The 25,014-nt window shown below is 37.2% G+C and overlaps 1 protein-coding gene across 13 annotated transcripts in view; it reads left to right on the plus strand.

Annotated features, from left to right (window-relative positions):
* Itsn1 (intersectin 1) overlaps positions 1-25,014 on the plus strand; it is a 219,128-nt gene that overhangs the window by 5,738 nt on the left and 188,376 nt on the right. The window lies entirely within an intron of this gene.

Below are 25,014 nucleotides of genomic sequence, written 5' to 3' on the forward strand. Positions count from 1 at the left end.
CAAAAACCTTTCTATTAATAAATGTGATGGTAGAATATCATTAAAGTTCTGTTGCTAAGGTTTGTAGCCCCCTACAAAAGTGAATTTTAATTCAGCTTTTAACCTTTTCCATAATAGAATTAATTATGGGTGGCTTGCCTTTTAGCTTATTGCCCGAAGAGAATGTTGGTGAAATTGTTTTGGCTTCTGCTGTTTGGCCAGATTTTGTCTCTTCTCTCCATGACTGTCATTGCTCAGTTGTCTGCTAGTCACCAAAATCCATTCTTGTTGGCCTCGTGTAGACCATGTGTGAGTGGTAATGAGTACATTTCACTCTTCCTAGGATGGTTCCAAAGCCTACCCAGATTGTCACACTCAGTGATAACGTTCATGCTCTGTGAGGGTTCACATGCTCAATACCCAGAGTTGAACTGAGGGATGTGACAGAGTTTTGGATTCTAATGAACTTGAATGTGAAAATAACAAGGTTGTAGTGGGTGGCCAAAGTTGTATCCTTGGTGGTTATAATTAAACATACTCTTAATACAGAAGGACCATGCTTTTGATTCTCTGTTGCTCTGGTGAGCATTTGTTTTGCTCCTGCTCCTCCTTGCATTTTGTCTGCAAGTCCTTTTGGTCTCTGGGGGCATGCATTTGTAAGTTGGGATACTGCTCATGGAAATGGACAAAGTCAACTGACTTCAGTGCTATGATATAACCAGTCCACTTAAGGAGGACACTGGTTCTTACGATATAAACATTGAAGCAAGCTGGATGCCACACCTGTAAACTTGGCAATTTGGGAGATTATAAATTTGAGGCCAGCCTTAGAAAAAGACTGAGGATGTATCTCAGTGGTAGAGTGCCACTGGGTTCAATTCCCATTGCTTCAAAATCAAAAACAACGCTGAAACAAGATGCTGTTGTAGCTGTTAATTGTGTGTGTATATGTATGTGTCCGTTGTGTATATCTGTGAACCTGTGTGTGCAGGGCTAACTACATCTTTTCAAGGGAGATTTCCTGAACAGTTTTATTGTTTTAACGAGTGTAATGTATTGTGTAAATAAGCCACTGTATAAACATACATCATTCCTATGCATCATCAGTAATAAGAGGCTGCTTATTGTGGATCCAGTGTTTTATAAAAACCAATTCATTTCTGCTCTAAACTTAAGATAGGTTTTAAAAGTAAGTAATCTTTCAGATTCTGAAATTATCTGAAACTCAATTTCCCATTCCTGCAGAATTGGAGTATTGCATTTTGACCACTGACATAAATGCTATTTACTGGTAATGAGAGAAACCTTGAAAAACTGACCAAAAAATTAGTGCCATTCTTGGGATATATAGCAGGTTTGAATGAACAATAATTCTCTGTTTTTCTTTCCTTCACTTAATAATAAATAATTTTAAACAGAACAAGTAAATGATAATAAGTGTTGTAGGTAGTACTGTGTATTACACTTAATTACAGTTGTTGTTTTAATTTTCTTTAAATGAACAGAAAAATTGAGGAAGAAGAAAGTCATTAGAGGGGTTGCTGCATGAGGGCAGGGAGTATGGTCTCTATTGTTCCTGGTCTTCAGAACCTAGAACAGTGCTCATAACAAGGAGGACTCTCAACAGTCATTTTATTGGTGAGTGGCAAGAATACAGTTTGAGGACTGGAAAGTCTGGAGGCCAGAGAGGCTGAATGATTGCGGTGAGTGAGGAAGAGACAGGTGAGGAATAAAGCAAAGAGGGCCAGCTGGGACTTCTTTCAGAGTTAGTTCCCTGAAAGAGGAAGTAAAGGGAAGTTTAAGAAGGCAGTCCTGGGGCTGGGGATGTGGCTCAAGCGGTAGCGTGCTTGCCTGGCATGCGTGCGGCCCGGGTTCGATCCTCAGCACCACATACAAACAAAGATATTGTGTCCGCCAAAAACTAAAAAATAAATATTAAAATTCTCTCTCTCTCTCTCTCACTCTATCTTTAAAAAAAAAAAGACAGTCCCATGATTTGCCTTTGTTTAGAAAACTCCCTCTGATGTGGGAACTAGGAGGGCAAGAGAGGACCATTGACTTGGCTCCTCTTGTGACTCCCAACCTGTGAATGTTGACATTTCTACCTAGCCTTGGACTTTATGACGAAAATAATATGATTTACTTCTGGGAATGTCCTGAATGGTGTGATATGTATGGTGTGGTCTGTAGAAACTCTTCAAAGTTCTCTGAGAGAGACCCCCATAAGACCCTAACTTATCATGTTTCAGCGTACAAGTTTTTCACTTTGCAGTGGTGCTAAAGCAATATACATTTGGAACAAAAAGTACTTCAAATTGTGATTTTTGCTTTTTCCCCCAGACTAGTGAGATACAGTCACATCCTTTCTCAAGATGCTGCTGGGTAGTGGCAGTGAGCTGCAGATCCCAGTGGTCACTTGATCACAAGGGGAAACAACCTGTGTACTCTATAGTGTTAGTGTTGCTAAGCTTTGATGTCCTGTAGTTTTGGGAGATTAAATGCATTTTTAAAAATTTACTTATTTTTTATGTGGTGCTGAGGATCGATCCCAGGGCCTTGCATGTGTGAGGCGAGCACTCTACTGCTGAGCCATAACCCCAGCCCCTTAAATGCATTTTTTTATTTAGCATATTTCCAATTTACTATGGGTTTAACCAATTATCAATTGGTTAGATTGATAATAACTTAGAGGCGCATCTGTGCTATTATTATTTATCAAATAAATAGTAAGTAATGTAAAGGTCAAGAATTGTTTAACTTTATGAACATTAAGTTAATTGAGGTTATAAGTATCAGTTGCTGATAGGAGAGATTTTCTTTGCTTTTTTTTTCTTAGTGAAAGAAACTTTAAATGAATGCAGAAGAATCCTTCAAATAGCTATTTTGTGAATTGGAGATCATGGGGTGATGTTTTGTAAAATGCTGTGACTGTCCAAACTGGAGTTTTTAGTATTGAAGGGGGAGGGAAGTTCTACAGTAATTGTAACATTACATTACTTCTTAGTTCAGTTAATTTTCTGTTATCAGTAGTCATTATGATATCACAAGATGAGGAGATATTATAGTTGTGATTTAGTAACTAAAAAGAAATGTTTTTTTTTCTTAAAAGCGATACATGTTTATTGAAGAAAACTTTTGAAAATATAGATAAGAAGACAGAAAGCCTACCCAGAATCTCACACTCAGTGATAATGTTCACACTCTGTGAGGGTTCACATGCTCACATTACCCAGGAGGTATCCAGTTTGAGCTGCTCAGGCTGGGAGACATGAAAGTCAGTAAGGGACTGTGGACACTTAAGGTAGTCCATCAGTGGGCAGCCCAGGGCTAGTCCACCCATTTCTTTGTGACCCAGGGAGTATGCATCCTGGTATTACTACATTTTCTAGTTCTTCAAGAACACCTTGAAATCTAGAAGTGGGGGTTTAACACAAATCTCCCAATTTATACACTAGCAGTCAAACAAAGCCTACCTGAGGGCTGAATTCAGTCTTTGTTGGCATTTCCAGCCTTCTGTGACACACTGTCTTATATTTAATCAGTCACTTATTGATCAGTCACTTATTGATGGACATCTTTTTGCTTTAATAAAGACAGGTGAAATCCTTGGGGCAGAAGATATGTTTCCAAAGCCCTAAAAACATGCAGCTTTCCCTCTGTAGGTTGAGATGCACTTGTATTCTGTTTTGTTGCCAGTACTGGGTAAAACCCTTTCAAAAATTCTGAGCGAGTGTTGTTTTGTTTTTGATTTGCTTTTTGTATTTCCAATGACTGAATATTTCTAGAATGCTTACTGATCACAATTTTGTTAGAACTCTCCAGTAGTATTTTGGTTCATGTATCCAATGTTTCTCTACCTTTTTAATACCAGATAATACTAGTATTATATTAGTACTACTAAGAAGTGCTAATTGTGGGTACCATTCCACAAAACCAAAGGAATCAGTATCTTGGAAACAGTAACCCATTTGGAGAGTGTAGTGGATGGTTCAGTGAATCTTTGTGCACCCTATGCACCTGGCATTATTGTTCTAGGTGTCCAGTCTGACCAAGACAGAATCTCAACCCCCTGAGACCATATTCTTTTTTAATTTTTCTTGGTTTTTCATGTTGAAAATTATATTTCTTAAAGGCCATTTTCATTTCAAGAATTTATGGTTGAAAAACATGTTTTTTGAAAATGCTTGGGATAGAACCCAGCCCAGGGTCTTGTACATGCTAGGCAAGCACTCTGTTGTTGAGCTATATCCCAAACTGTATTTTTTTTATTGGCATGAACTCCTAAAATAGTGGTGAATTAAATTGTCCTTTAATTTCTTAAATTTTGTTTCTCCTACATTTTATTCATAATAAACTTAATAACTAAATTTCTAGGTTGTTTTTTGTTGTTGTTGTTTGTTTGTTTTCTTTCTTTTTGGATTGTGAAGAAACCATGTTACAAACTGGAACTGTGTAATGGGAACTTTGGAATTTCTATCTGAACCAACACAAATCCATGAACGGTCCTTTAACTTACACATTCAACCCCTTCCAGCCTCCTCCTCTCCAAAAAGACATGGTGGATTCAACTCAGGCTGGGCACCGAACCAAACTGGCCAATCAGTGTCCCTTTCCTGGCAATTTGAAATTCCAAAGAAGGATTTAACCATAATGGGCTTAAGGGCCACAAGGTAAAGACTTGGGCTTGTACTCCCTCCCACCTTTGATGGTGCTGGGAATTGAAACCAGTTACTACGATCCAAACCTTCTCCTTGTTCTATTCTGTTCTTTTTATAATAGAAGTTGAGCATCCCTAATCTAAAGATATGGAATACTCCAAAACCTGGCACAATGCTCAAAATCTTTCAGATTTGGAGATTTTTGGCTTTAGGATGCTCAGTTTGTAAGTTCCTAAGCACGTGTTCTGCAACCCAATAAAACTTCAAAGTCTGGGGCTGGGGTTGTGGCTCAGTGGTAGAGCGCTTGCTTACCATGTGTGAGGCCCTGGTTTCCATCCCTGGTACCACATAAAAATAAATAAAATAAAGGTATTGTGTTATCTACAACTAAAAAAAAAATTAAAAAACAAAAACAAACAAAAAACTTAGAAGTCTTGTGCCAAGCCTTTCAGATAAGGGTTAACTCAAACTGAGGTACCTTGTCTCCAATTTTTTAAATTTTTATTTTTTAGTATTATCTGAGGAAAATGTGAATTTGTTATTATTTTCTCCACATAAGAACTTGAAAACTTAAGGATGGCAAGAAACACATTTAAGAAGTGCATACATTTAGTCTAATTCATATAGTCATGATTTGATTGGAAGGGTTAATCCAGTATAGATCCAGTATAGATCTCCAGCTAAGAGAGAACAGGCAGGAAGAGATTTGGAACTTCCAAATGTCCTAGAATTTCAGTGGTGTTTTTTTTTCTTTGCATACTTATAAAATGATGACCTCATGCAAAAAATTATATTAGGGATATTCACAGAGTACAATGTTGTGTACATCTATGTAGAGGGTGAGTTTGGAATGTGTCCCATTGTGTGGATATTGAACCAAGACCCTTAACTTTAATATCTAAATATCAGGTTGGATCACAGAATAGTTACATGGAGCTGGGCTTAGTTTTTAGATAAGCTTTCTGTCTCTGTGAGGTATCTTCAACTTTTTAAAAAACTCAGTGTTAGGTTTAGTCCATCTAAAGGGACTTGTATGGGGAGGAGAAAAAAAATGGAAGAGAAGTAAATGATTATAATAGGAGAAGACATTGGGAGGTTGTTTCAGTGCTAAACTTTCCCATTCATAATTTGCTTTCATTTGCAACGGAGGAAGTGCAAACTGGAAATGTACTCACATAGAAGTGCAAACTGGAAATAGACTCACATACTTGACAAGTTCAGGGATTCCAATTGGCCTGGCTTGATCAAATGCCTAAACCAATTGCTGTGGCCCTGGGAATGCAGGGCTCTCATTGACTTTCCTGATTCATGGGTAATTTTTTGCACTAGTGGGTAAGGTCAGTACATAAACTCCTGTAATTAACAGAAAGGAGAAGTGGATGTGTTAAAAGGAGAAGGAATATAAAACACGACCAACACAGCCTTTGTGGGCAGTGATCATATGGGAAGTAGCTTGGGGACAACTTTTTTCCTTTTAAATGTTGGTCTTAATAAAACAGTATAAACACATCAAAGCAACCTCAGGTATATATAGAGTAAGGACACTAAATTGCTAATAAATTCTTTTTAGTAAAGTTTGCTTTTTAAACATAGATGCTATAGAACCACCGTTTGTCCCAGTTATCCCACTCCTCGGCTTAAACCCCAAAGACTTAAAAATCAGCATACTACAGTGACTTAGCCACATCAATGTTTATAGCAGCTCAATTCACAATAGTCAAACTATGGAACCAACCTAGGTGCCCTTCAACAGATGAATGGATAAAGTAAATGTGGTATATACACACAATGGAGTATTACTCAGCCATAAAGAAGAATGAAATTATGGCATTTGCAGATAAATGAATGGAACTGGAGACTATCATGTTACATGAAGTAAGCCAGTTTCAAAAAACCAAAGGCCAAATGTTCTCTCTGTTATGTGGATGCTAATCCATAACAAGGGAGGGTCTGGGGGTGAAGTATAAAAGTTCATTGGATTAGATAAAGGGGAATGAAGGAAAGGGATGGAGCATAGGAATAGGAAGACAGTAGAATGAATCAGACATAACTTTCCTTTGCTCATATATGAATACATGATCAGGATTAACTTTACATCATTTACAACCACAAGAATGGGATCCTAATTGGAACTGGTTGCACTCCATGTATGTATAATATGTCAAAATAAACCCTACTGTCTTGTGTATTTAAAAAGAACAACAAAATATGAATGCTCAGTGTGCTGCTGGAGTTGAGTTTTGTGTTTTCTTTCTTTCCTTTTTTGGGGGAAGGGGTGCTAGGGATTGAACTCAGGGTACTCCACTGAGCTATACATTAGCCCTTTTTATTTTTTATTTTGAGACAGGGTCTTACTAAGTCGCTGAGACTGGTCTTGAACTTCTGATCTTCCTGCCTCAGCCTCTGAATTGCTGGGATTACAAGTGTACACCACCACACCTTTATCTCTTTCCTTTTAAAAAAATACATCCACTGTTTTGTGATTGATCTAGATGAAAGTTTGGGAGACTCATCTGGTATTGGTTAGACCAGCTGCATGGTCTCCTTGCAGAAGCAAGAGGCTAGAACTGGCAGGGTCTCTGTCCTTAGCAATTTAGTGTCCTTGCTCTATTTATATTCTGCTGGAGCAGACACACAAATACGTAAATAAATGATTCCCAGCTAGTTAAAACTGTGGACATCACTTTCACCAGTTTAACTACTTCTATAATCATAAATTTCAGATTTTTCAGTGCTGAAAAAGTTTTTTTTTTTTTTTTTTTGGTGGCCCTGGGGATTGAACCCAGGGCCTTGTGTTAGCAAGGCAAGCACTCTACCTAAACTGAGCTGTATCCCCAGCCCCACGTGTGCATGTTCTTAACTTATAGGTCATCTGGAACTGCTGGGAAACATGCATGCTTCATGAAAGGAGGAGCTGGAAAGACATTCTTTCTGTAATCTTGTTTGAAGGTCTGGGAGCTATTTTTGAAAAAAAAAATTGTTTATTTTTTTCCTTGTTCTGAGAGACTGATGATAAAAGTAGGGGCAGAAATCTTACAGTATCTTAAAAAAAGTAGAGTTTATTTTAAAAATTATAGCTCTGTAAGGTAATTTTAACTTCACATCTGATTGTAGCAATTCATGGTCATCAGACTCATCCAGAAACATCCTTGACCTTTTCCCTTTTATTTTGGGTGGTTAACTTCCTTCTGGTTTCATTTCCTTTCATATGTAGCTGGGATCTCAGTGGATCATTTCAGCTTCATCCTTGCCATTTCTACCCTGCAAACTTTCATCCCTAAACCGATGCTGCTGTCTGTGTTCTGTTTCCTATATTTGTGCTGCTAAAAGTAAGCTGAAGAACCTTTCAACCTTGTAGACTTTTGCCCTTCCCACTCAGGTGTGTCCTGTGAAATGCTCCTTCTCAGCTTTCTCTCCATTCCTCACAGATATTGTACCAAACTTGGCTCCTTTTCTCATGTCTCCAGAACTTTACTTTTAGGAAGTGATTCTGTGTACCATCTGGGCCTGCTGCCCACTCCCCATATAGCTCTTGTGAATCCATCTTCTTCACAGTCTTTGCTTTTTGAGATAAAAGGAAGAAGGAAGAGGGAGGTGACTCTTCCTCTAGATGTTGTAGATACTTCTCTCCTGTTTGCTGAGACTTTGTAATTTTCCCTCGTGCTTATTCCCTTCAACAGTGCCAGAACATATCCTGCTTGACTGCTGTGTGCCAGGTGGTGTGGCAGAAGCAAGGAGGCTAGAAGTGACAAGGTTTCTGTCCTTAGCAATTTAGCATCCTTACTCTGTTTATATTCTGCTGGGGCAGACATGCAAACATACACATAAATAAATGATTCCCAGCTGTCACAGTGCTGTGAGGAAGTGTTCAAGAGGACCTAATATAGTCACAGAGTCCTAGGAAGTCCTGGTCTGAAGTACTTACAGGAGTAAGTAATCAGAGAAGGGAAAAATTGTTTTTCAGTCTAGGAGACCAGCATGTGAGTAGCTTCTGTGGCATAAACGAGCACAGAATATTTGACAAGAAGGCTACCGTAGCTGGATAGTCAGCCATGAGTTTAGAGAGGGAGGGAGGTCAGACCATGAAGGGCCTTGTAGACATATAAAAGGGCTGGGCGGGGTTGTGTATGCCTGTAATCCCAACAACTCTGAAGGCTGAGGCAGGAGGATGGCTAGTTGAAAGCCAGCTTCAGCAACTTATCGAGGCCCTAAGCAACTTATCAAGACCCTGTCTCTAAATAAAATACAATAAAGGGTTGGGAATGTGGCTCAGTGGTTAAACGCTCCTGAGTTTAATCCCCACTGCCAAAATAACAAAAGGAGTCCTTGGGGTTGTGGATATATAAGTCCAAATTTGATTCTGCTCATTCTCTGTCTTCTGTTTTGTCCTCCTGTCCTGGGCTCCTTTCTTAACAACAATTCTGCTCAGCTTTGTCTTTATTAACCTTCTACTCCCTCTGATTGTTATCTCCCGTCTTCCTTTAATGTGCATGCTTCTTGGAAGACTAGTTTATGCTGGGTATCTCAAAATGTGGGCTGGTCCATTGTCATTTGATGACAGAATTGCAGTGTTTCAGCCCTCTACCACCACTATCTTGGGAAGGGAGAGGCACTGGAATTGAGTTCAGTCACATGGTCAGTGATTTAACCGATAGTGCCTACACAGTGAAGTCATAAGTGCATGCTCTGTGATGGTGAAATTTGGAGAGTTTGGGCTGCTGGTGAATGTACTTATTTTAGTCAGGTTTTGCATTTTACATTGACTATAGCACTTGAAAACAGTTTAATAAAGGCAAAGTTTATTTTGGCTTATGCTATCAGAGATCTCAGTCCTTTGATGGCCGACTCCATTGTTCTGGGCCCAAAGTGAAGCAGAACATCTTGTGTGGGAAGGATGTGGTAGAGGAAAGCTGGTCCCCTCATGGCAGTAAGGAAGGGGAGATACACCTTTCCAGGGTACAACCCAGTCACCCACTTCTTCCAGCCATGGCCACCCACCTACAGTTACCACTCAGTTCTTTCAAATTAGAATGGATGGATAAGGTTTCATAATTGATCATTTCACCTTAATAACAATTTGAAATAACTATAGTAAGCCTCTTATGTTAATGTAAATAAGATTTTAATAAACCCCATATCAATTATTAGTAATTTTTACTTAGTAATTATTACTGCATTAACACAAATTTGCAGGTATACTTTATATCCCAACCATAAAGAGTACTGATATGCAAGAAGGTAGACACCTATATCTCCAGAGGAGGCGAGAGATGGAAGCTCCCAGTCTCATACTTTGCCATGAGTCTTTCATTTGGCTGAGTTGTATAGGCTTTCTCTGAGACTTTCTAGTGAGTTACTGAATTTGAATGAGACTCGTAGGAACCTCTGGATTTGTAGTCACCATGGCAGTAAAGCTGGTAGCGTGGGGATATATGCAAGACTTGATGCTGGTGTCCCAAGTGGGAGCAGTTTTGTGGGACTGAGCCCACCAGTTAAGGTGGGTCACAGTAATGCCGGGTGTTAGTGTCAGAATTGAATCGAATTGTAAGATACCTTGCAGGTGTCAGAGAATAGTTGTTAGACACCTGAACTCATAACATTTATACAGTGTCTTTCTATATACATATATGTAATAGTACCAACCTGACTTAGTACCTTCCCTTCGCCAGATGGGTGGACAATTACTATTTAGTCAGGTAAACTGGAGGCCTGAGCTCTCTCTGATTCTGAAGTTTGTCGCTTGATTTGGTCAAATCTTCACCAAAAAGATCTTTTGAATTCATCCGTCTCTATTCCCACCACTACTGTCTTAATCCAGGCCTTTATCGTTTTTCACTTTGCTGCTGCTTCCTGACTGGTTTGGCTTCCCTCCACTTAATTTTACATACATATTTTGCTAGAGGAATGTGTTTGTTTATGTGTTGCTTCAGAGCAACTTTTTTCTTTCCCTATAGTTTTATCTCCTAAAGTGGTGAGTCTCAAACTTTTGGTATCAGGATCATGTGGGTTTTATTATTGTTGTTTTGTTTGTGTGTGGTACTGAGGATTGATTCCAGGGTAGCTCTACTACTGAACTACTTCCCCAGTCTTATTTTTTATTTTGAGAGGAAGTCTCACTAAATTGCTAAGGCTTACCTAGACCTTGTAATCCTCCTGGCCTCAGGAGATTACAGGTATGTGCCACTGTGTTTGACTGGTATCAGGATCCTTGTATGAATTCATGTGATTGAGTACCCCAAGGAGTGAGTTTTATGTATAATATTTGCAAGATTAGAAATTAAAACTGAGAAATTCACAAAAGTGCTTATTAACAATTTGAAATAACTATAATAAACCTCTTATATTAATGTAAATAACATTTTAATAAACCCCTTATAAAACAAAAAAAAATTTAGTGAGAAGGGTGGCATAGTTTTTACAGTTTTGCTAATTTCCTTTATGTCTGGCTTAAAAGAGAACTGGATTCTTATATCTGCTCTTGTGGCTAGTTTGTTGCTGAATGTTTTGGTTGAAGTAGAGGAAGAAATCTGGCCTTATACAGATAGGTAGTTGGAAAAGGCAGGAGTCTTTTTATTGTACTTTTAGGATATTCTGGTTATTCAGTGATACTATTTTGTATATCAGTACTTGACACTGGCTCATTTCTTAAGAGTTACTTGTAATTTGAAATCAGAAATCATCTCAGGGATTCCTTCAAATTCTGAGGTCCCATAGATAACTCTTGAGGCAGTTGCAGCAATGCTAGATAGAGCTGGCAGTTAAGCCTGTAATTACTGATCAGAAAATGAAAGCTGTGAACTCTAACATTGTGTTCATATTGGTTTTATTATGAGAGGTAGTATCTTTTTTATTTCTTCTTCATATAAGATATATATTTTTTTAGACTTAAGTTTACATAGCCAATAATTGATATGAAACTGTACAGCAGAGATGGGTTTTGCTTAGCTGGGCTTTTGGGCTCTGGCTTTGTAGGCAACTGCTAGCTCTTAAGATTCAGTCGGGTACAATCCAGATGCCCTTGGTAATAGATTGTTGAGTCAGAATATCCTGAGTAGTTTTTTGTCAGATTCAGAAATGTTAGAAAAGGTCTAAATCTGGATGAGAAAAGGTCTAAATGATGTTCCTCATCTGGTTTTTTTTTTTTATGACATCCCTAACCTGATTAAAGAAATGCAAGTTCTAAGGACTGGGGTTGTGGCTCAGTGGCAGAGCACTTGCCTTGTACATGTGAGGCCCTGGGTTCAATCCTCAGCACCACATATAAATAAATAAAATGAAGGTGTTGTGTCTATCTACAACTAAAACATATTAAAAAAGAAGAGAAATGCAAGTTTTAAAACCAAGAGTTACTTAAAAGATTTGTGCAGGGAGAGTGGGGGAGTTGTAATATTGAAAATGACATGTAAACAATGTAGCTAGCATTTTCCAATACATTCCTTTTTAGACAAGATGTGTTATTATTTTAAGATTGAAAGGTAGTATAACAAAGTGATTCTGGAGCCAAACTGTGTGCCTACTAATTTTGTAATCATAAGCCATTTAATGTTTCTGTGCCTTGTTTTCCTCATCTATCAAATGGGATTGAAAAGAGTTCTTGCCTCATGAGGATGAGGATGTGAAAGCACTCAGAACAGTACCTCATGAATAATAAGCACTATGTAAGAAATGACTGTTACTTTTTCCTCATCTGATCCAAGCCTGGGGTTTATAATTTAAGACAAAAATGCAGATATTATACACAGTCTTATTGCAAGTTAATTTTATGTCTTCTTGTAATTTCTTAGTTTCTCTTTTCATCATCTGGAAGCTTTGCCATTTGTTTTAAGGTTGGAAGTGGAGAGGACCAGATATATGGTAGGTCTAAAAGTGTTCACATTTACTTATAAAAAATAACTAAACATAATACAAGTCAACAATTAAAAAACGATAAACAACTCAATTAAAAGAGGGCAAAAGACCTGGATAGGTACTTTTCCAAGGAAGACATTCAGATGGTCAACAAATACCTGAAAACATGCTCAGTATTATTAAAGAAACAAATGAAATATATGAGATACCACTTTAAGCTCTGTAGCATGAATATTATTAAAAATGAAAAATAAAAAGTGTTGGTGAGAATGTGAAAAAATTGTAGTCCTCTTACTATTGTTTTGAATGTAAAATGGTGCTGCTGCTGGGGAAAACAATTGTTTGTTTCCTCAATAAGTGAAATAAAGAGTTGTCATTTGGCTCATCAATTCCATTCTTAGTTGTATACCCCACAGAATTGAAAACAATGTTCAAATGAAAACTTTTATGTTAATGTTAACAGCAGCACTATTGACAATAGCCGAAAGTGGAAACAGCCTAAATGTCCATCAACTTTTGTGTATCAGTGGACAAAATGTGGTATATTCATATGATGGATTGTGGTTCAGCCATAAAAAGAATTTATAATGCATGTCACAACATGGATCGTCCTTAAAAACACGCTAAGTGAAAGAAGCCAGATACTAAGGTCATGTACTGCCTGATTCCATTTATATGAAATACCCTGCCTAAGCAAATCTGTAGAGACAGAAAGCAGATGAGTAATTGCTTGGGGCAGGCTCTGGGGTTTCTTTACAGGGTGAAAATGTTCTGGAACTCTACATACTGGTGATGGCTATATACTATGGATATATTAAATGTCACAGAACTGTAAACTTTAAATATAGTTAAAATAGTAAATTTTGTTATATATATTATATATGTTACATGTTAAATCATATGCATTATAATTTTAAAAAAAAGGAAAATACCTATTTTGACCTGACACTTTTTCCTAGTTTACCTTAATGACAATTTTGCCAAAATACTTTATTAAACCTTCATTTTTTTGGGTAATTTTAGGATAAAATTATTTTTCAGTTCATATATATTTTAATGGAATATATCAATTGTTTTTTTGTCTTGTAAATTTGGAAAAGATAGAACATAAAAACCATGAGAGTTTAAATACCTGTTCTTAGTGCAAAGGATTTCAAGGTGTAATAGGGTGCTCTTGAGCTCCTTGAGACCTTTTCAAAGAGTCTGCAAGCTCAGATTATTTTCATAATAATAGTTTAGATATTATTTGCTTAATAAGTGCAGTAGTGAATCCCTGTAATCTCTGCAATGTAGGAGGCTGAGGCAGGAGGAAGTTCAAGGCCAGCCTGGGCAACTTAATGAGAGCTTGTCTCAAAATAATAAAACGAATCATGGGCAAAACTCAGTGTGACTGCCTCTGAGTTCTGCCCAGTACTTAAAGGGAAAAAAGAGAGAGAGAGAGAGAGCGGAACAAAGAAAAGGATATTTGCTTTTTCACTCTCATTCTCCAAAACTAGTTTTTTAGAGGCAATGTGACATATGATGCCATTTACTCTTTGATGGCTAATGGGTTATAGGCTAGTATATTGTCTGGTTTGTTTTAGAATTTTCTAAGTTAAGTTCTTTGAAATCTCTAATAATTCTTAAACATAATAAAGTTTTGAGGCAAAAAAATTCCATAGTGAAAAAATATATATTTAAGTTATCAATATTATATTTTTTCAAATAGCCAAATGACACTTTTTGGTTTGCTTAGCCTCTGTCAGTTTTATGGCTTAGAGATTATTACACTTGGAATTCAGGTGTTCTTTTTAGGATTCCAGTTTAGGAAAAGGATCTTTATCATTGGCTAAGCTTATAGTTTATCCTTGAACACATTTTGTGGTAGGAATATTAGATATAGTAACTTTACCAAAGATTCTAAATCCAAAGTGTATTTGAAGTTTGATAGTTACAGGTAGTGTTTTCTGTTTGCCATGTATTGGCAATTTCTAGATATTTTTGCATGTAGCCCTTGCAACAGTTCTGTAAAACAGGTACTATCACAAAATGGTTAAGTAACTTATCTGTAGTTCCACAGCTAGTAAGTGGCAGATCTGGTGTTTGGACCATGGTGTTTGGCTGTTACCACTCTGAGTTTGCACAGTAACTGCTGTGTTGTATTTTACCTCCCTTTGTGCACATTGTGTAATCATTGCTCCCTGGGGATACATGGATTTCCCACCTAAAAAGCCTATGTCTCTACCTTGTGATGCTGCACTGATGATGGCTTGTGAGTTGGTTTGGGTTCCGGTGCCTAAGAGCTGGTTGGGGGAGACATGGGGAACAAGGATAGGATGATGAGGAGCAAAAGGGTTCAGGATGCTTCTTGTGTGGTTTGCTGGATGGACTTTTCTTTCTTAGAGAGTGTTGGCTCAGCTGTGCTTATAAGAGGACCCTCTCTTTTCTAAGGCCCTTTGGAGCAACATATATTTTCAGAGTTTTCTCTAGACCTCTGTATGTTCCGAGTCAAACACTTATCTTGAAGGTTTTTACTGACAACTGGAAATGAAGAAAAGGTTGAAATAGGAGATGTTATTTAATGATAAGTTTTTTTAAAAAAACATTAACAGAATCAATCCGTACAAATATTACTGATTGTCTTAAGTCAACTTCATTTTTTAAAAACAAGGTATCAGACTATGAAGGAAACCAGGTTTATTTAGCTCACATTTTGGGAGATTTAAGTGTAAGATTGAGTGGTTCCTTTGGTTTGGGCCTTTAGTCAAGGTGGTACATCATGGCAGTAGCATATGTGAGAGAAATGCTTACCTATTATGCCAGGAAACACAGGGGGAGAGAGACATGGGGGTTCCATAGTTCCCTCTGGAAAACCTCCCCATAACCTAAGGACCTCCCATAAGGCTTGACCTCTTACAGATCCATGGTACCTCCCAATACAGTCCTCTGGGATTAAGCTGTAACACATGGGCTTTGGATGACACTATATTCAAACCACAGCAATGGTGATGGGGTCATTGGGGTTAGAAATAATTAAAATGGAAGTCATCAGCCTCTCTAAGAGGGCCATGTGCCTGTGGTGTGGGCTTCTCCAGCTTGTCAACACTGAGGTAAAACTGGCCTGGGCACTGGAGATAGGCAGTGTAGTTTGTAAGGAGAAACCACATCAGTGTTCAAAGTAGGGCATTATATTTCCTTTCCTTTGCAGTTGTACTTTCATTTAAAGCCTTTTACCTCCAGGGATTTTCTGTGCTATGTGGCCATATCCACTAATCTACTGTGGACTCCTTGGGAGGAAAACAGTGTTGCTCTAGCAGCCCCAGCCAGACCTTACCAGTGGAGTGTGGAAAGCTCAGAGCCTTGCGGGGTGTTGAGTGCTCTGCACAACCCATGGGAATTCAGAGCAGTGTGTGAAAGGGCAGTAGGTGGCCCCTCCTTCCTGCTTCTTTGAAAACCGCTGATCTCAAAGATTTTTGGAGCTTAATTTTTTTTTTTTTTTTAATGGTGGGCATTTAACCTAGAATGAATAAATCTAGAGCTCTAATGTACAGGGTGATGAGTATAGTTAATAATGTATGCTGTGTATTTGTTAAGAGAGAATTTCAGTTGCTCTTATCATCTACACACAAAGTAATTGATTCATTTTGTTCATAGAGCCCTGGGTTTGATCCTCAGCACCATTATTATCAAAGAAGAAAATTCTGTTTTTATATCATAACATCGTGTTGTATATCTTAAATATATATAATCAATAAAAAAGAGAAAATGTAGTGCTGGTAGCAAGGCTAGAACCTGGATATGTAGGGAGTTGGTGGCTTTAAACAAGTAACACTTAACCTCTTGGTCACTTAGTTTTCTTATCTGTAACATGTATCAGAAAAACTAAGTGCTTACTCTGAGAGTTGATTCCTGTGTGTTCCTGGCTTGTCTCCAAGTGGACTACAGCCTTCTGGAGGGCAGCAAGGGTATGCTGGTCACTTTTTTGGCACCAGCACTAGCTTAGCACTTGGATCGTTAATGTATTGAACGTGGCAGAAAATTTGTTAGCAGTATTTTTGGCAATGGACTACAGATGAACTTCCTTTTATGTTTATCATGGTTATTCCTTCATCACAGGGTTGAATTGCAAACATCTCTATTAAGTACTCCATCAGACCTTAGTAGATCTTGCCCCAACTGGGATCATTTATTAGTTCAGATAAAGATATTTCTGGTTTTTGTTTAGTATACCTGACTGTTGTTGTATTTTTGTCTATATATGGCTGGAATGTTGTTATTACTCAGGAAGCTGCTTGAATGTTTGATGTGTAGTCCTGCCTCTGACTATGTAATTAAATGAGTTTGTAGTAAGTGTGTTCCTTGAGGAAACCAGTGTGTTTGAACACCTCCAAGACTGTTGAAGGCTTGATGTGATGTCTCTAGGACCCATTGGTAACTCTAAGCCTTCTTCACAGGTATGATTTTGATATTTTTTTTTCCTAAAAATTTTCAGCTGTTAAGAGATTTAGCAGCTTAATCCCTTTGAATGTTGGTATTGGAATTTGTAAGAAAAATAATTTGAAATGTGATTTGACTGTTTTAAGGAAAGTTTCTAAATTCTAAAGGCCCCAAAGCATGAAGGGTTGACACAGTGGATCTGGAAAGGGGTCCAAGAATTAGCCTTTCTCGTAAGTTCCTTATTAATGCTTATGTTGGTCTGGGGCCTTTTTCTTTTTCAGTCTTGGAATTGAACCTAGGGTCACTTTATCACTGAGCTACATCCTTAGTTAGTTGTTTTTGGTTTTTTATTTTGGGCGGAAGTCTTGCTAATTTGAACTTGAAGTGACCCTCCTGCCTCACTCCTGCCTATCCCTCCACCCCCGTGTGCGCCTATTACTGGGATTACAGGCATGTGCCACCATGCTGGGCTTTGGCAAACAGACTTTGAAAACCTTTGGGCTAACCTATGGAAGACAATTTAAAGGTAATAATATAAAGGGGATAGTGAATATAGTGTATTTTGGGAGAGAATTCCCTTATGTTCCCGGAAGACAATAGAATTGTAAAGAAAAACTGGTTTTCGAAACCAAAGAAAAAGAAAATTGGCATAAACCCTTGAAAATTTTGCAGGCTATTTGTAATGATCTTTAATAAGATAACAAATGAGATTTGGAAACAGTTTTTGAAAGAACTTATTTTACCTTTCTTTATTACAAGTGTAATACATGTTCAAGTAGAAAGTGTCATGAATATAGAAAAATTTCTATTCTGGAAGAGAGGAAAAAATTCCCCAAAACATGTTTTTTCACTTGACGATGCTCTCTCTTTTTTTTTTTTTTCATTCAGTATCTCTTTAATGTGTAGGACTTCTCTTTTTTCATAAAATGAACTTTTTTTTTTATCAAAGCCATGTATGCTTATTATAAGAAATATCCTACAGAAAACACAGTCTTTCCAGGAATAACACTGTTAACTTTGTTATTAGAGATCACTTTATATGAATGTATCTATTTATATGTACTACCCTGACCATATGGTTTTAGAAACTAAATTTTTCACTTGATATCTTTTTGTATCATTAGATATAATTTTGAAGTGTGTTTTAGTCACAGAGTATCCTATTCTGAAAAAAATATTTTGACCTAAATCTTCAAACAACCTTGAATCTTCAAACAACCTTCTCTGCCCCTGCATTGGGGGCTCTGAAGTGGAATTGAATAGGTCAAAGAACATGTAAAATCTAAGGTTCCTGTTGGGAGTATAGCTGAGTGGTAGAGCATGGGTTTGATCCCCAGCACCAAAATCAAAAACAAAGGTTCCTGATACATATTGCCATATTGTTTCCAGAAAGGTCATTGGCATTTCTTTTTCCACTAATACCCAGGCCCTAAGTGTACCCTCATTGCCTTTTAATATTTGCCAGCTTGATACGTGAGAAATAGTAGTATCTCTTTGTCTTAATGCAGTTCTTGAACTGATAAGAAGCTTAGAGTATTTTTCATATATAAGTTGATCATTTATATTTCTTTTAATTTCTGTTTTCAGCCTTGTCACATTTTCTTTTGGGCTTAATCGTTTTCTTGATTTATATTAGCGTGTTTTTAGGGATATTAATTTCTGTGTTATATATATTTCAGGTATTTATTTCCAATTTTCTATTTGCTTTTAAATTTTCTTGTGGCATTTTTCTGTAATAAATGAGTTTAAAATCCCTACCCACTATCATTATTTTCCATTTTTAAGGATTTCTGCCTGTGGTATCAAAGGAGAAAGTCCTGTCTCTAAGATTTTAGAAATATTAATCCATGCTTTCTTCTAGCACTTTCATAATTTCATTTTTTCACTAAAATCTTTAAATCTATAATTTACTATGGTTCAAAGTTTATTCTATTGTGAGCAATTTGCATTTTCTTAATACTTAATTAATTTGACCACACTCTACAAACATTGGTCAAATTTAGATAGCCAATTAGAGATAGTTTTGAGGAGCATTGGGAATCTTAAGAAGGTTTAAAGGATTTGCCATGGGAGTGGAAGTGGGTATTTCCAGCTCCAGCTTCTCCCAGGAAGTTTTATAGACTTAGGTGGTTAGCTGTCTAGTAGTCAGATCTTAAGCACCTAAAAATAATAATCTGCTGTAAATTAACATGGCCAAAACAGAATTCTTGATGTTATTTGTATCCTAATCTATACACCCCAGACCTTTCTCATTTGGTAAAAGGTGCCTTCATCAACCCTCTTGTACAGGTTCAAAACTTCATAACTTTCTTTGACTCCTCTCTCTGCCACCCATTTAATATCTATTCCTTTGTGAAGTCTTCTAGTCTTTCCATCTAAAATATATCCAAATCTGACCAATTCCCAACTCATCTCCACTGTTAAACCAGCAGTCCAGGCCACCACTGCCTCTCATGTGGGTATCTGTCTAGGCCTCCTTGACAGTGTTCTGGATTCCACTTACCTGCCTATAACCCACACAGTAGCTTCTACAGTATAAATCAGATCATGTTATTCTCTTGCTTACAACTTTTCAAAGACTTTGCATTACACTTAAAATCTAGTCTCACTATAAAAGATTTGGGTCTGGCCTCTGTTGCCTTTCCAGTTTCCTCACCTATACTCCCCTTATCTACTTTGCACCAGCCAAATTGGCCTCTTTCTGTCCCTTCAGCAGGTTTTTTTCTTTGAATGATTGAACCTTCTTTAGAACGTCCTAGAAACTACCCCTAGTGTCTTCTCAGAGAGGCTTTCCTTGACTACTCTGTTTCACTAGACAACCTTGTTACCTTGCCTTGTTTTCTTAGAGTGGGTCTCTGTGTAGTGATCATGTTTGTTTACTTGTTTATTAGCTCTCTTCCTGTTCTGGAAGGAAAGTTCCCTGAGGCAGAGACTTTGTTCAGTTGTGCATCCCCAGCAGTAGCCCTGTGCTTGGTTGGCCTACTTATGGAACAGTAGTGATAGGTACCAGGTGTCATCATGTGGCTGCTCCAGTTTTAATCAGAGTGGCTTGGCTCTTCTCCTGTGAGCCTCAGCATGAGGTTTTGTTTGCAAAGTTTTCTTGGTTGATGAAAGTTTGAAGATAATTTCCTTGGACGATAATAAGGATTATACAGATTTAGTGTAAGGACACCCAGGAAAGAAAAGATTTTAGTTTGATGTTTCTGATAGTGTTCCATTTACTTCATAAATACATTGGTAATATGGTTCTGGTTTTTAAACCAGAAAGGCAAGGCAAGGATATAGCATGATTTTAAGCATCTCTTGCTCAACAATATGTCTTTCTATCTTCTGAATTGCAAATCATACTGCAATGTATAATTAAGAAGGTTAGATCATTTTATATTTACTGTTTTTAAACAGTGCTTCCTGAATAATCCCAAGACAAAGCATCTGTATAATCTTGTGTAAATATTTATGTTTCAGGTATATTATACATGCATATTCGGGAGCATTGCCCTTGATCTATATGTATATGCATGGTATTTGTGTTCTTTTGTTTCTTAGATTGTAAACCATCTAGTTTATGACTTCTGTACTTTTTTTTTTTTTGACAAAATATATTTTTTAAACAGAGGAAGAGGAGCTCCCACAAGGGAGGAGTCCTGAAAGGGTTGCTGTGTACTTTGTTTTTCTTACTACAGGTTCCTTACTACAGTACAGGTTGCTACTCCCTAAATATTAGTTGATTTTGTGACATTTGTTTGAAGTCAATTTAATATTTTGGTTTTTGACTACTCTTTTATCTAGAAACTTATTTCAATTGTGTTTTAACATTTAGCCAGTATGAAGATAGATCGCCTTCAGTTTTTTTCCTTTTTCATGTCAAATTATTTATCTAGCAATGGGTTTGAGGGTGTGAGGAAATGATTTTGATCCTCAGTACCACATAAAAATAAATAAAATATAAAAATTACAAAAAAATCAACAAAATTTGCTTTCACTGTGGATTATTTGTTTTACAAAGACAAAGTTTATTATATTTACAGCTTTTGCCTTGACTTGCTACTTTATTAACTTTTGGAATACTTTGTTTCTCGTGTGTTTTTCATTCTTACTCATTTTTCAATGTTTAATCTCTTATTTTAGATATATTTGTTCTCTTTTCATAATAGACTATTTTTATTTAATAGTTGTAAATGTTCTCTTTCTTTCTTTCTTTTCTTTTTTTTTTTTTGTAGTGCTGGGTATTAAACCCAGGGCTTTGTGATGCTAGGCAAGCACTCTATGAACTGAGCTATATACCCACCCTCCTGCATTATTTATTTATTTATTTATTTAAAGAGAGAAAATTTTAATATTTATTTTTTAGTTTTTGGCGGACACAACATCTTTGTTTGTATGTGGTGCTGAGGATTGAACCCGGGCCGCCTGCATGCCAGGCGAGCGCACTACCACTTGAGCCACATCCCCAGCCCCTGTATTTTGTTTTTAAAGCAAATATTTTTCAATTAAAAAAATGACCTCCATTTAATTTATTTCAAAAGGGGAGTAGTAGTTTCTTCCAGCTGGACATTTCTTAAGTACTGTGGACCATTTCCAGTTTTGCCATGTTTTCAGGATTTTCTTTAAAGAAGGGCATTTCATATGTATTTCACTGCATAATTGTTGCAATTTTTTTTTTTTTTTTGTGTGTGTGTGTGTGTGTGCCAGTATTACTTAAAAATTTGTGGGCTGGGAGTGTGGCTCAGTGATCAGAGTGTTTGCCTAGCAATGGGTTTGAGGGTGTGAGGAAATGGGTTTGATCCTCAGCACCACATAAAAATAAATAAAATATAGGTTAAAAAAATAAAGAACACACCCCAAAAAATCATTTGTTACTGAACTGTCTTTCGTGCAAGATTAGGATGCATGGAATACTTGTGGATATATGATAAGGTTAAATAGTCCGAATTGATGAGCATCATTTCTTATTAACAGTTTAGCAAACATTTTTCAGGTTTGGGATAAAAAGTTAACATTAGTTTTTATTGATTTGTGCATTATAGTTGAAATATTACTTGAGAAAATTTACTTCAGTGTTGCAAAGTATGGACTTACAAAATTTAATCTTATGTATCTGAAAATTCTGTGTGCTATCATTGGTTTGGTGATCTGGTGCAACATTCTCAGTGCCACTCACATAAGATGTGTTTACTAATGGTTCTGCTACATTTTGAACACACCATGTAAGAGTCTTTTGGAAATATACTCACAGTGTGCTGAGAATTAAAGGGTCTTGACTCATAGTTTGTGAGAGGACAAATACACATCCATATGCCACTGGTAAAAATTTTGCTGCTTTGTTTACCCACCTCCCCCTTTTGGTACTGGAGGTTTAACCCAGGGGCATTAACCACTGAGCCACATCCCCAGTATCTTTTTATTTTTCATTTTGAGACAGGGTCTCTAAGTTGCTTAGGGCCTCATTAAGTTTATAAGGCTGATTTTGAATTGGCCATCCTCCTGCCTCAGCCTCCTAAACTGCTGGGATTACAGGTATGTGCCATCACGCTGGCATTCTGTTCACCTTTTAAGTGGCATGACAAACAGAATTGTACCATGTGATGATTACTCAACGAAAGGTTACAAACCAATTTTTAAACTGAAGAAAACAGGCTGTGATAATTATGCAGTGGTCATGATTATGTGGATGAAATAACGTGTCCAAAAGTTGGCTAAGGGGACAGCTCCAAATATCAAAAGTTCAGCAGAGGGGCTTGCTCAGACTACAGGAGAGCAAACAAAGCAAAGCAAGTTTGGGACTGCATGGTTTGATCAAAATGCCATCATCTACCTCTTAAAAGTCACTGGTATGTAAATAGTTGGCTTTTGCTGAATCCTGCTATAGTAACAATCCCCAAATTTCTGTAGATTATAGCAACAAAAATTTACTTCTCATGTTAGTACTCTTTGTGAGCAGCATTCCAGGACCTAGTAGGAAAGAGGGAAAAGAGCCATGGCAGGGCCTCCCTATGGCTCTCAATGCTTCTGGTCTGAAGCAGCATACATCTTTCTGTTCACACTTCTTTGGTTAAAAGCAAGCCACTTGGTCATGCATAGCCTATCTGGTAAGAACTATAACTCTGCTTCATGGGCAGATTGGGAACAATCTGAGAAGGGAAGGGCAGCAGATATTTTGGCAATAATATTATCTGTTGCAGTACATATTTGGATGTAGTGACAACTTGAAAGGTTTCCTAGATTTTCTGAGGGATAGCAAGGTGAGAGTTTGGGGCAAGAAGGTTTACAGCCTACCACCTGTTGTCTTCAGCACCATGAGAATGAGAAGTTACTAGTTGTGTGTTCATTACCATTTTGGGGATTTCTGCAGATAGTGGGTCTAATGCTGTCTAATAAATATTTGTTGAATTCGTAGACAAAGATTTCTAACACTAGCAAGAAAGTAAATGGATTCTTTTCATATTTGGTCCTTTTGTGGCTTAGCTTGGGAGAGTTTCATAAAGCAGTTACTGTAATCCATTATATATAAAGTGAAAAGTGCTTTTTTTTATTCATTTGCCATACAAAAAATTGTGCTTTCCCTCCCCCGTTTAAAGTACCTACATATTTATTATAGAAAATTTGAAAAAATGCGTCAAATATAAACAAAGACTGTATTCTGTTAGGCTAATTAGGACAACTACTGATGTTTTATTATCTATCATCCTATATTTCCTTCCTTTCTTCCTCCGAAGTGAACATATTCCATGTTTGTGGTGATATGGTAGTAATCATTTAGTTTGTACTTTTTGTGGTATTTCTTACTTAACTTACAGTATTGCAAATCAGTATTTTAAGAGCCATAGGTAAAATGGGTAAGAATAAGCTTAATTTTATCTTTCCCTTGTTTTGTGTCTTCCCCATTTTGCTCCTCCATGTAAATCATTTACTAAATCAAAAAGTTCTGCCCTCTTTCTGTTCCCTCTCTCACCATGGCAAGAATGAAAACAACCAGAATGATGAAAGGTAGAAGCCGGCATGAAGAATAAGAATACTCAGGTGATTTTTGGACTCGATAATCAGTTCCTGGGGAATGTACTTTCCCGAGGGGATTCTTGGTTTTCTTCTTTTAGGCTTAGATCACTTTTTCCTATCCTTGAAAGTGTTCAGTCTTTTGAATGATATAAAATCAAGAACTGAATGAGAAGCTCATTTTAGTCCTGCTAATCTTAATGTGGATGAGCCACTCAAGCACCAGGCCCCTGGTTGATCCTGTCTGTGGAGGTCTCTGTTTCTTGGGGCTGAATTGTTTTAGCTAGCAAGTGAGTGTTTTTTGAAAGCAAGCCTTTGCACAGGTTATCATGCCTTTTTTTTTTTTTTTTGGCATCATTAATCAAATTATATTTACTCCAAGCCTTGGAGCTGCTTCTGGGTCTGTAGTTGCTTGGCTCTTCACTGTGCTAGAAATCCACCCTGCTGAGGTAAACCTGGGAAATATTTGCTGTTCTCAGTCTAAATCTGAGAACTGGTTGTCTCCTGTAAAGCGCAGATTGAATTCCTTATAACTGTTTCTAAAAGCTACCCTTTGTGTCTGTTTTACAAAGAGATCTGATCAGGGTGTAACTGAACTATTTATTAAACTCTTTTGAATAACTCCTGTATTTAACACAATTTCCAAATATTTTTTGAAATACCCAGTGTAGACTCAGGAAGCTCAGCAAGTTTTGTGAGTTTTGATGAATTTTTCTACTAATTTTTGTAGTTACTGTCTGTTTTGGAAACATCCACTCTGCTGAGTAGGTTAGGAATGTGTGCACAACGACAGCTTAAATAATGTGCATGTTTGCTGTTGAAGCAGATGCCCCTAGTAAAGCTGCCAGATCAAAGAGGAGAAAGGGAGAAGAGGAGGAGAATAAGGAAACCCCCCCCCATGTCTGTTAGAGACTGATGTGAGCCCTGCAGTTCTCCTCCTGGATTTTATTTTAATTTCCCTTGTTGTATTAAAGCATTTCAATTAAGAATTAGAAGAGTGCTGAGAACTTTTTAAAGAATAAGCGCTTACTTAGAATTTCCATCTGACTATCTAACATGAATCTCCTTTAAGAAATGTATTAAGTTAATGGTATTAAGGTTAATTTAGAAGTTAGACATT

This window comes from Ictidomys tridecemlineatus, chromosome 3, assembly GCF_052094955.1.
Source record: "Ictidomys tridecemlineatus isolate mIctTri1 chromosome 3, mIctTri1.hap1, whole genome shotgun sequence".
In the NCBI taxonomy this organism is placed as follows: Eukaryota; Metazoa; Chordata; class Mammalia; order Rodentia; family Sciuridae; genus Ictidomys; species Ictidomys tridecemlineatus.